Source organism: Octopus bimaculoides, chromosome 30 (genome assembly GCF_046866305.1).
Source record: "Octopus bimaculoides isolate indiv1 chromosome 30, ASM4686630v1, whole genome shotgun sequence".
Classification (NCBI taxonomy): Eukaryota; Metazoa; Mollusca; class Cephalopoda; order Octopoda; family Octopodidae; genus Octopus; species Octopus bimaculoides.
This window is the reverse complement of record NC_142957.1, coordinates 3927298-3940202: the sequence shown is the minus strand read 5'-3', so window position 1 is coordinate 3940202 and position 12905 is coordinate 3927298. Positions and strand designations below refer to the sequence as shown.

Genomic DNA, 12905 nt, shown 5'->3' with positions numbered 1-12905 from the left:
TAGAGTGGTAGCTGCGGGCTGGACAAAGACATAAATGTGATGAGGATGATAACAAAAGGTGAATAAAAATGAGATAGGCACCAACGCCCGCCGATCGATAACACCTCGAAAACATTGTTCAATACAAATCCAATAAAAGTCAAAAATTCAATCGCAGTTCAATAAAAGTTCCTTTTAAAGATCTAATCTTCCTCATCCGGGCCTCCAAGCAAGTGTCCTGTCGCCATCAGGAGATCTCGCAGTGGCAAGCCCGGAAGAACGTAAATAAAATCGTCTTTTTGACAGGTCTTTTCGACCTCCATGACTTCACTATGATTTAAGACCTCCGCAGCCACCTGCGGAGGCCAACGTGGATGGTCTATACATACCGAGTCGTAACGCTCACGGTCAAATAGATCATCCAGACACTTTTGAACGGGCCCTCCCTTGAGGTAACAGAAGATATACTTAGTTTCCTCATCACCAGGAGGGGCCGCAACCTGCTCTGTCAGTGGCACAAATCCCACTGACAGAGCCTCCCGATCCGGTGGCACACTTCCCAACGGAGGGGCAACGGGTTCGGTCGGTGGCACGTCCGCCGACCGTCTCCCGTTTCTCCTTTTCTTTTTTTTCCGTTTACCGGTTGCGGGGGTCGGGGCATCTTTCGGCACACCCGAGGTGTCCTCCTCCTTTCCCGCAACCTCTATTTCTCCTGGTGAGCAACCACCGTTGCTCACCTTCCTCTTTCTATTCGTGGAGGCGGTGGCCTCCACGACTTCCTCTGTCTCCCCCTCCAAGGGGGGGGGGCGGAGGACACATTCTCTTTTTTCCTCTCCTCCGGGGCCTTACCTCGGCCCTTGGGACAGTTCTTTTTCAAATGGCCGGATTCAAGGCACTTGTGACATTTAGGAGGGCGTCCCTCCAAAATCACTGGATACCTTGCCTGAGCCGTCCTTAAAAAGTCTGGAAACACCAGACTCGCAATCGACTGGGACCAAAAGGTCAACACCGCTTTTGACCCCTCCCAGTCAATTGCTGGAAAAATTTTTACATTGAGGAGCTTGGTTCCGGTGCCGCCCAGACCCCGGCGGAAAGAATCCTCTATCCACTCGGGATTTATTCCAGGCGGCAACCCGCAGACCCAAGCCCTTGTTATTTTTTGTCGACAATATGTGGGCAGAAACAAAATTTCTTTGCCCTCAATGGGCCCACTCGCAAATTTGCGAGCTTCACTCAGGGAGTCAAAAAGCAACCACACGGTTGCATATTTGACTCCCCTTGAAATATATTTAAAGTTGGCATTAACATTCGTAAGTTCCTTTTCAATAATAGTTTGAGGAAAGACAGTGACGTTATCCAACACCTTTGAGTAGGTTCAGAGCGTCACTGTTCTTTCCTCCATTTCTTTCAACCACTGCTTGGGTGGGCACAGTCCCCACTCCAAGACAGTGTTGCCCTTTTTTGCCATGCTTGCAAAAAAAAAAAAGAAAAAAGGTTCAAATGTTCAACAAAAAAGTTCAGAAAATAGTTCACAAACAAGTTCAACAAAAAAGTTCACAAAAAACAAACTAAATACAAAAGAACAGAAGACAGAGCAGAGAAAAGGAAAGAAGGAAGACAGTTTAAGTCACAGCAACACAATTCCGGCCACCAGCAATACCTATAGGTATTCCAATAAAGGTACTCCAAAATAAAAGTATTCCAGTAAAGGTATTCCAATAAAGGTAATCCAGGGCCACAGCAGCAGAATTTTCACAAGTTTTTCGGAGGCGAGATACGCCCACAAAAACAACAATTCTCGCAAAGTGAGACACAAAAAGTTTTCACAAGACAAAAAAAAAATTCTCAGTTCGCCGTTATGTTGACTCGACCACGCCTACCAATAACAACGAACGAGAAACACAATTTGCTCACTAAATGAGCAACAACTTAAAGCCGCCGAAAGCAAACGGAACTGCCCAGAGCTATATGAAATTTACTGAAAAAAATTGAAACACAATAAATTACACACAGCTCAAAAAACAATTCCACCTACCTCGGTCGACTTCACACATTTTCAATTTGGACAGCGTTAAACACAGTGTCCACTTTGGTTCAACTGGAAGCAGCTAATGCGCAAGACTGGAAGCTAGCTACTTACCACACAGCCACTCCTACACCTATACTTCATTTATTTTGGATATATTTCCCATTTTCCTAACATTCTTTTTACAATTAAGTCATTTTCTTGGAGAGGTTCGTTTCTAAAGAAGAGCCAAGATGCCTCGCAGCATTTAATCTGTTTTTCTTTGGTGTTCTGAGTTCAAATCCTGCTGTGGCCTACCCGTGTAGTAAACTTAATCTAACCGCTATTCTAACACTACCACTTGGCCCTTGGGGTCCCTTTAGTAGAGGATTTCTCTGTTGTATGTATTCGTGTTAGGTATTCTTATTTCTTTATTGCCCATAAGAGGCTAAACATAGAGGGGACAAACAAAGGGATTAAATCGATTACATCGACCCCAGTGTGTAACTGGTACTTGATTTATCGACCCCGAAAGGATGAAAGGCAAAGTTCACCGCGGCGGAATTTGAACTCGGAACGTACCGGCAGACGAAGTACCGCTAAGCATTTCGTCCGGTGTGCTAACGTTTCTTATTTCTTTATTGCCCACAAGGGGATAAACATAGAGGGGACAAACAAGGACAGACAGAGGGATTAAGTCGATTACATCGACCCCAGTGCGTAACTGATACTTAATTTATCGACCCCGAAAGGATTAAAGGCAAAGTCGACCTCGGCGGAATTTGAACTCAGAACGTACCGGCAGACGAAATACCGCTAAGCATGTTGTCCGGGGTGTTAACGTTTCTGCCAGCTCGCCGCCTTTCGTGTTAAGTATTCCGTGTTGAGGATATCTTCCACTTGTCCATCAGTCAGAGACACTGAGGAAAAAAAGTAGGTTCAAAGGCAGAGCCCTTTTCACCCTCACTATGTTTATTAAATAATGAAGTTTGGGGAAAACAACCGATTAATTTTACAGACATAAAATTGATTTACAAACCTTAAATTTCACTTTAGAAATAGAAACCCACTGTAAACTACCTAAAATAAAGTATTATCAGTTGAACATTTTCATCCCATTAGTTTCTATTAAACAGTTTCGATCTTTTTTAAAACGGGGGCCACATTTTTCATTAACGAAACACTTTGAAACTTGGAACACTGGTAGAATGTGTCATATAAAACACCTTTTTCTCTTAGTCTTCTTAAAAAAAAAAGAAATCCATAAGTTATTCCATGTTAAAGTTGTCGTATTTCTGTAATTTCAACCAATCACTGACGTCCATTCAGCCAATATACATTAAGTGCCGACTACATAAACAAACGATTCTGAAACAATTCTATCGGTGATAGGGTTAGGGTAAAACAGCAAATTTAAAAAGAAAAAAACCAAATAAAACGAAGAAAAAAAAAAAAGAAAATGAAAAAAGCAAATAAAACGAAGCTATGGCTTAATCAGCCAAACGAGTAAATGTAAACAACTGAATACTTGTCAGTGATTGGTTGAAATTATCGAAATAAGACAATTTTTTACATGAAATAAATTCGAATACAAAAATATTTTTCTGTTCTATAACACAAAATAGATAAGTATACGAAGTTTGAAAGTCTTTCCGTACCAAAAACACTACGTAAAACATTAATGAAAAATGTGGCCCCCCGTTTTAAAAAAGATCCAAGAGTTTTTACAAAGTTATAACCAAACTATGTTTTATATTATATTCCGGAAATGTAAATAAAAGGTTCTACTTGTAACACTATAAAAAGTTTTCACACTTTCTAGTTGATAAAATACAGTTTGAACATAAAACAAATTCCAATATAAAAGTATATTTATGTTTGAAATAGTTATAATGAAAATAATATAGCCTGAGCAGGATAAGCTACCCCTATTTTGCAGACAGCTGGCTGCCAACACTTTTTTCTGCAAAATAGGGGTAGCTTATCCTGTTTAGGCTATATTATTAGCATTATCTTGTGTTTGAGAATTTAAAAATCACTTCTTTAACTTTCTGAGACATCTCAACGGCTCTAAAAGCAAACTTCGTTTGTTTTTTTTACGTTTATCGTAATCTGAATTCAGTTATAATTAATGTTTTTACAATGTAAATGTTTTAGTAAATTGCTTGTTAATTATAATAAACATCATCGTAATATTTACCAGAGTTACTAATTAGGTTTCAGTTTTAGTCTGACGGTTTTCTGTCTCAGGAAAGTTCCTCCCTGCGAATTCAGTTCTGCGATACAAAAGCTGCTACGAAGTTTATTAAATAATTTACAGGAGTGGCAATTATCTCCTCATGTATGTGTGTGTATGTTTTAGTATGTGTGTGTATGTTTTAGTATGTGTGTGTTTATGCTGTAGTGTGTATACTTTGTAGTGCGTGTATGTGTGTGCATTAGTCGTTTACATAAGGAAACTAATCTCACAAAGTGAATATTTTATCTTTTTCCCCGTCTCCCATTTACTGCTACATTCTTTCTTTCTCTCTCAGCTGACGTCATCTCCAACACCGCCACCGCCACTTCTTTACTTCACCTCTTTCTCTATAAACAATATTCAGCGCTTCTAAAGCAGGCTTTGGGCGGGGGGGGGGGTTGCCTCTTTCCATACACACACATATGCACACACATGCACACATAAACACATACACACACTTATATATATACATAATTGTAAATACATACGCAATACATACATACGTTCTTACACATACACACATGCATACACATAAGCACATATATAAACACACAGACATATTCGACTCCCATCATTTTTCGAAAGATTTCTGTCTAAAAACGACTTTTCTCTGTTGAACCTGTTTACACGCGAAACCCTCACAACACACACAATGTTTTGTCCTGTACTGACCATAGTGAGTGACTTCCTTGATGTAAAACCTTTGTGGTCAATACAGAAGTCATCATCATCATTAAAAAACGGTGGTGAGCTGGCAGAACGTTAGCACGCTGGGCGAAATTCTTAGCGGTATTCCGTCCGTCTTTACGTTCTGAGTTCAAATTCCGCCAAGATCGACATTGCTTTCATCCTTTCGGAGTCAATAAATGAAGTACCATTTGCGTACTAGGGTCAATGTAAACGACTTGTCCCCTCCCGCAAAATGTCAGGCCTTGTGTCGAAAGTACAAATGAAGCAAATGTCTGCAGCCTTTCAACAGCACTTTGATCGTCTGTTCGGGACGAGTGGTACAAAGCATAGCTGGGCAGACTTTGGTGTCTACCTGCACGGCCTCCTGCGACTCTCGGCGAGCGAAGCAGACAGCTGTGGAAGGCCGATAACAGCCGCGGAAATACAGGAAACGATGAAGACTTCCAAGAGAGGCAGATCGCCGGGTTTGGATGGTCTGCCCTACGTGCTTTATATTTCAATACCAGACTTGTTTGCGGGCCTCTTAGCAGACGCCTATCGCAACTGGCAACAAAATGGGTGAATTCCCATTTTTGTCTGTCGAGGGTCGGTGGCACTGCTGAGAAAGGGAAACGAACGTTATAGAGAATTTCAGACCCATCACTCTGCTCAATGCAGAGTTGAAGATTTTGTCCAAGGTGTTAGCCAAGAGGTCGACGCTTGTCGTGGACAAGCTAATTGGTAAGACGCCAACATGTGCCATCCCAACCAGGACTATTCCCAACAACCTCCACCTCATGCATTACATCATAGAGAGGGTGGGTAACGAAACTGGCATGAGCGAGGGTCTGATCAATTTAGATCAAACTAAAACCTTCAATAGGGTCGAGCTGATCTCATGGTAGCCGGTTTCGGTCCAATTTTCTGCGGTTGGATCGCTGCTTTATACAGCGGCATCTGCTCGATTATTTGGGTGAATGGTCACCTGTTAGAACCATTCAGCATCTTGTGCTCGGTCCGTCAAGGGTGACATCTTTCCTTTCATTTGTGTGTACTGACCCTTGAGCCACTACTGCGGAAGTTGGAGGTATTGAGGAGTATCCTGCGTGATCTAGGATGTGGGAGAAGTGTGCCTGCTTAGGCTGATGATGTCGCCGTGATAGCGTCGAGCCAGGCGACACACTAAAAGAATATGAAGCGGTAACAGGAGCGAAAATTAACGCGGAAAATTCAGTTGGCTTGCAACTCGGCACCTGGAGAGGCAAGCCCATGCCGTCCAACGGCATTGTGGGGCTCTAAAACAAAATGCATAAAAACAAACAAGCTTTTGACAGTTTAATAGATATTTCAAAATCTTGATAATATGACGCTGGGTGTTTCCATTATTTTATCCAACCCCTGTATATATATATATATATATATATATATATATATATATATATATGTGTGTGTGTGTGTGTGTGTGTAATATAAATAAAATATTATATATATATATATATATATATATATAAACATAATATAATATATGTGTGTGTGTATACACACACGCACACATGTGTATATATTTATACATATTTAAAGGCTTTAACTAGCTGACACTACTTAAAGAGTTAAAGTGTTATACATATACACACATATACAATATAAATACATAGACATATGTATGTATACGTATTTATATACATCCTTATCGTGTTAGAACATTCACAGAAACAAGAAACAGGATACAAAAGCAGAACGAAACACTCCCAGCAACATAACAATGAGAGGCTGTATTGGTTGATAATATTGCCGTCTACTTAAGGGAAACGTCTAGTTTAATAAATGAGGCCAACATGATTATTGTTCTGTTGTGTCTGGGGAGTCATTTTCTTATCGTGTCTTAAAATTTAACACACTCACAGTTAAAATTTCCACTTATTATTTTTTTATTTTCCTAAAATTTTCGTTGCGTCTTGCAACCTTTTCAATAGTCTTGACTCTGTCCGTTATTCACGTTGCGTTCTGTTTTTGCTTTTCTTTTTTTCCCCTTTTTTTTTTCTTTAAAAAAAAAAAAGAACAAGAACATAAAGACGGACGGAATACCGCTAAGAATTTCGCCCAGCGTGCTAACGTTCTGCCAGCTCATCACCGTTTTTTAATGATGATGATGATGCTGACGATGATGACTTCTATATTGACCACAAAGGTTTTACATCAAGGAAGTCACTCACTATGGTCAGTACAGGACAAAACATTGTGTGTGTGTGTTGTGAGGGTTTTGCGTGTAAACAGGTTCAACAGAGAAAGGTCGTTTTTAGAAAGAAATCGTTCGAAAAATGATGGGAGTCGAATATGTATGTGTGTATATATATATGTGTGTTTATATATGTATATGCTTATGTGTATGCATGTGTGTATGTGTAAGAACGTATGTATGTATTACGTATGTATTTACAATTATGTATATATATATGTGTGTGTGTGTGTGTGTGTAATTCATTAAAATCATTGTCATCTTTCCGAGGAAAATAAAATATAGCATCGTGTGTCATCCTTGCCAGTCGAATGGCAGCCCACTATCGATCCGCTGGCTTTCTCACCTAGATCCAAGGTTCCTTCTTTGGAATTTCAACATCAACAATAGAGTATTTTTTTTTTTTTTTGTATGTAGGGAGATTTGGGTGGAGGCGCAATGGGCCAGTGGTTAGGGCAGCGGACTCGCGGTCATAGGATCGCGGTTTCGATTCCCAGACCGGGCGTTGTGAGTGTTTATTGAGCGAAAACACCTAAAAGTTCCACGAGGCTCCATCAGGGGATGGTGGCGAACCCTGCTGTACTCTTCCACCACAACTTTTTCTCACTTCCTGTTTGTACCTGTAATTCAAAGGGTCAGCTTTGTCACACTGTATCACGCTGAACCTCCCCGAGAACTACGTTAAAGTTACACGTGTCTGTGGAGTGCTCAGCCACTTGCACGTTAATTTCACGAGCAGGCTGTTCCGTTGATCGAATCAACTGGAACCCTCGATGTCGTAAGCGACGGAGTGCCAAGAAGGGAGATTTGTATGTTTTGCTTTATGTATGTATTCTCATGCATGCAGTTGCATATTTAGACATGCTCATATATATTTAAATGATAAACTTCTGGAAAGTTTTATAGATTTTTACAGTTCCAGTGGTGGGGATCATCAGGATGTGAGCGTTTCTTGAGATGCTCACTTTCAACTCGCAAAATGTTGCTCACTTCACTTTTCAGCACTGCATTAATAGATTTATTTTTGCTGCTGTTTAGCAGGTGCTGCCTGAGTGATACCATTCGAAGACCATTTGCACTGATCTCAGACCTCTACCACCTTCATTTCTTCTTAGGTAGAGCCTATTAACATCACTGTTTCTCTGGAATTTCCCAGTTGTTCTCCGGATTTTGTGGGTTTTGATATCTATGGAGTGGATTTCCTCTACAGATCAATAAAGTATCCCAAGTGTTGATATTAAGTAAATATATTTGGGAACTTAAAGCTAAATATATTAGATTTGATATAGAATAAAAATTCCTTGCCTCTGCACCTTCGTACAATGTATAAAATAAGAAATGCCACTTGTTCATCGTTGAAAACCTTTTGGTATGAAAGGCCGGCCTTTCATTACTTAACTCGAGGGAAGAGCGAAAGAGCCTACCTGCACAAGAGTAAATTTGCTTTCTCTAGATATAAATAATATTAGGGATCCAATATGCATCTTCTCAACTAATGGTACCCATAGTTCTTCATCACAGAAATTTGTAGAATTCGATTCCAAATGTTGGCATAAACTACTTTGCAATTAAAGTTTGGTTAACAGATCTTCTTACATAGGCCCCTTTTAGGTAATCCAGCATTAATATCCTTACACTAAACCCATCCTAGTTTAAAGTCGCCTATGTCCCACACAATATAGTAGAGTAATTGGGTATCTTCTGAGAGAAAAACAGTACCAAGAAGCAATTCAATCTGCCAGAAATTTGGAAACGACATGCTATACTGCTTGGCATTCGCGCCAGATGCTCCAATATGAACATCTCAGAGTGTTTGGCTGTTAATCTGTGGACAGTGCAGAGGATTCGGAAAGAATTGGACGAGTCTAATGGTGATTATGATGGTACGGCAACTCAGAAAACTCACTCTCGTCGTTCTGATAACAAAAGAACTTTTGAATTTGTTGGCGAGATCCAGGCCATGATTAACAACGATCCCTCCAAGTCAACAAGATTTATTGCCAGGGACATGGAAGTGTCTGAGTTTCTTATCAGTTAGGCAGTGCATGAAGACATTCGGTATTCCTCAAGCAAGATGAGAAAGGGCCAATTTTTAACACAAGCCATCACGGAGAAGAGAAAGACTGCGCTACGAAGCGTCTCCTCGAACCGAACATGCTTTGGTTTTTCTCAGACGAAACAAATTTCTGCCAGGATCAGATGATGAACACACAGAACAACCGTTCGCTTGCTGTGTCCCCAAAACATCCAGTCAACATCATGAGGTTTGGAGTGATCACTAGTGATGGCGACGTTATGCCTCCATTCATATTCCTACACGGCCTCAGACTCAACACGGAAGCCTTCAAGTGCCTGGAGAAGGTAGCGCTGCTCTGGATCAAGAAGGGGGCTGCTGGAGGACCCTATTTCTGCCAACAAGATTCTACACTATGTCACACAAGCAGGAGAACCTAGTCATGGCTGTCAGACAATTTCTGCAACCACATCACTCCTAACAATTGCTGACAGCCAGTGTTTTTATCAGTGTTGGTCATCCTTAAGTACAAGTTGACAGCCACCTTATGTGTACGTATGAATATATGTAGGTGTAAGCATGTATACTGTTAGTGAGTTCGAAGAAGGTGGGTATAACTTCTAGAAATTTCAAATAAATTCATAAGTAAATGAGTTAAGAAATTTCAGTGCTAATCTGATGAGTTTTTTTGAAGGAGAAACAATTCTAAAGTTTCAAATTATCCTTTCCTCCAAAACATGTTAACTCAGCCATAACATATATACATGCTCTAGGACTTAAAATAGACAGAGCCTTGCAGTTATCGATAAAAGAGCGATTCGTTTAAAGTAACATGTAAAATTTCAGATTGTATGAAGAAGGAGCAAAGAACAAGATGTGGGTTCAAATTAGAATTTATTGGAAAATAAAATAAAATAAAATAACAACCAATAATTAATTCAGAAAGATCGTTAGAGTATTTACCATATATGGGAAACGTAATTTTGTATTTGTTAGAATTTGAACGAAATACAAAAGAAAAGTGATATAGAAATTTTCAATAAAACGGACAATTTAAGATATCCACAGTAGAGGCGCAATGGCCCAGTGGTTAGGGCAGCGGACTCGCGGTCATAGGATTGCGGTTTCGATTCCCAAACCGGGTGTTGTGAGTGTTTATTGAGCGAAAACACCTGAAAGCTCCACGAGGTTCCGGCAGGGGATGGTAGCGAACCCTGCTGTACTCTTTCACCACAACTTTCTCTCACTCTTACTTCCTGTTTCTGTTGTACCTATAATTCAAAGGGGCCAGCCTTGTCACACTGTGTCACGCTGAATATCCCCGAGAACTACGTTAAGGGTACACGTGCCTGTGGAGTGCTCAGCCACTTGCACTTTAATTTCACGAGCAGGCTGTTCCGTTGATCGGATCAACTGGAACCCTCGACGTCGTAAGCGACGGAGTGCCAACAAGATAGCCACAATAAGATGGACAAACAAGGGTTTGCATTTCTGGAATTTGGAGTCTCAGGTCAATATCATTACGCTTCCATCTTTCAGCAACTTGTGAAATTCATCGTTAATTATTGCTTAATGGATTCTTCCACATAAAGTGTACCTCCACCACATTGCTCCTCCAAGTATTTTAGTAGCGATTCTCATTTAGTCTAACTTCCCTCTAGACTCGCTCAGCTTGGTTTGAGCTGACCAGAGTAAGATCTTGGTTGGTGTGGTTCTCTGTGCCGTGTGGAGATACAAGCACCATAACCAAGATCAATGCTAGAACCATTTGTGTAGTGGACATGAAATGGTCTGTGTCGGCGTGTAGGAAAAAAATGGAGGCTCTGAATGTATAACTGGATGTAGAATATTTGAATAGACGAGTAATAGGTATAGAATTTCTACATATGCATATATATACACATACACACACATATATAATTTTTCATAGAAAACTATGCAATCGTTACCAATATAGCAGGAGATTTCACCGCAAAAAGTCTAAATTAGACTCCTTAGGGATCGTTCTCCTTGTTTATATATCCAAAGTTTTTAATTTAAGAGAGATATAGGAATAAATTACATTAATAATGGATATTAGCGTCAAATCTCTCTCTTAAATTTAAAACCTTGGAGAAATTTAAAACCTTTGAAAAAACAATTTGAAAAACCTACACGACTACGTGAAAAGCGCTTCATTTAATATGTGACATTAATAAAAATCTGTAAATGTACAAACATCCAAGTTTCTGAGTACCTTAATTAAAATTTTTTTCTATATAATTTCTGTACATCACCTCCAAACCTTCAAATATATATATATATATATATATATATATGAAAAATGACAACAGGTTAAGAACAAGTTTTAACAAATATATAATATTAACGCTTAAATAAAATAGGAAAGCATCACATTTCAAACGTTTGTCATTCGTGAAAGAAAAATAAAAGAATGAGAAAGGGTGATTAGAGAAATGCGTATGGGCCATGTGGAATGAGATTCTATGGGGGAATTTAAGAGAGGGGTGTGCGGTGGTTTGGAGTGCTTTGGTTTCTCGGGCTGTATATGTGAGGGATTTAGGAGGATCTGACAGGCCTGTTTGTGAGGTGAAAGAGAAGGTATAAAGAACAAAAAATTAGGATAAAGCTGTGTATTCAAAAATAATTATAGAAATAGTAAAATGAAAAGACTGGAAAGTTATGTAACATGTGCAACCCCTAGAGAAAGTAATCAAAGAAGCATAAAATATGGATGAGAGAAGGATGTTGAAGCGGATAATGACAGAAAAACAAATGGGGAACCAAAAGAAAGAACACTGTGGTTAAACGTTGAAGAAAAACACGGTTTCATATATAGGAAAAAAATATATATAAAAAAAAGGAAAATAAAAAAAAATTAAAAATAAAAAAAAAACACAAATGATGAGTCAGACAGAATTACAAGATACATGTAAATTGTTCGTCGCACTTGTGGTTGATGTTTTTTTTTTCAAAAGTATTAATGAAAAAATATACTGTCTCGCGGCAGGGGGAGAGGCCTACAAACAACTGTAGTTGAAGAGACACCAAGTTGGATAACCAGGTAATAGAGAAGATATATGCATCTCTGAGTACTGGCAACTATGGGCCTTTTAGTTATAATTATGTCAAAAAGTTTGTAATTGTTATGACGTTTTAATGTAGTTGTGGACTTACTGTATATTCATTCACCAACAGTTCCAATCACCAACACGTAATCCAGCGATATCTCTTCTTACTGGCTTCTCCATGGCTGCGTATACAACACTGTCCTCTTATTTATACATTTCAAAGCCGATTCACGTTGGAAGTTTGACTGCTCTGAGAGTCAATATATATATATATTTATTACCGCCATCCCTCCCCAATTTTTGCTTTACTTCCTCGGGGAGAAAACGGAATATTTTTTTCTTTTTGTTTCAATTTTCAACATTTCCGTCCTCTTTCTCTTCCTAGTTGATGTACACGTTGGTTCAACCGTTTCTTGCAATACCGGAACACCAAACATGTCATATAGAATTTTTATCGGCTCTTCCTGCTTTATTTTTTCTTCTGTAAAACTTTTCTCATTTGGTTCAGATGTCTCTTGTGTTTCCACGTATGCCCCTTTAAAGTGTATTTCACCACACAACACACACATAGCACGGTTTGGGTCCTGGTTGTTTTATTTTCTCCTCGTTTGTTATATGTCGACATGCCTGTATATTTACATCGTTCCTTTCATTATTTCTTGTGTCATGTCGTAGATTAATTATCCTTTGGT

The 12905-nt window shown here is 39.4% G+C and overlaps 1 protein-coding gene across 1 annotated transcript in view; it reads right to left on the bottom strand.

The window, feature by feature from the left end:
- LOC149130142 (uncharacterized) overlaps positions 1-4552 on the bottom strand; it is a 29008-nt gene extending 24456 nt beyond the window's left edge. The window contains exon 1 of the mRNA XM_089345848.1: positions 4185-4552. The gene's annotated coding sequence lies outside the window, so the exon portion shown is untranslated. The remainder of the gene's footprint in view (positions 1-4184) is intronic.
- Positions 4553-12905: the final 8353 nt, after the last annotated feature.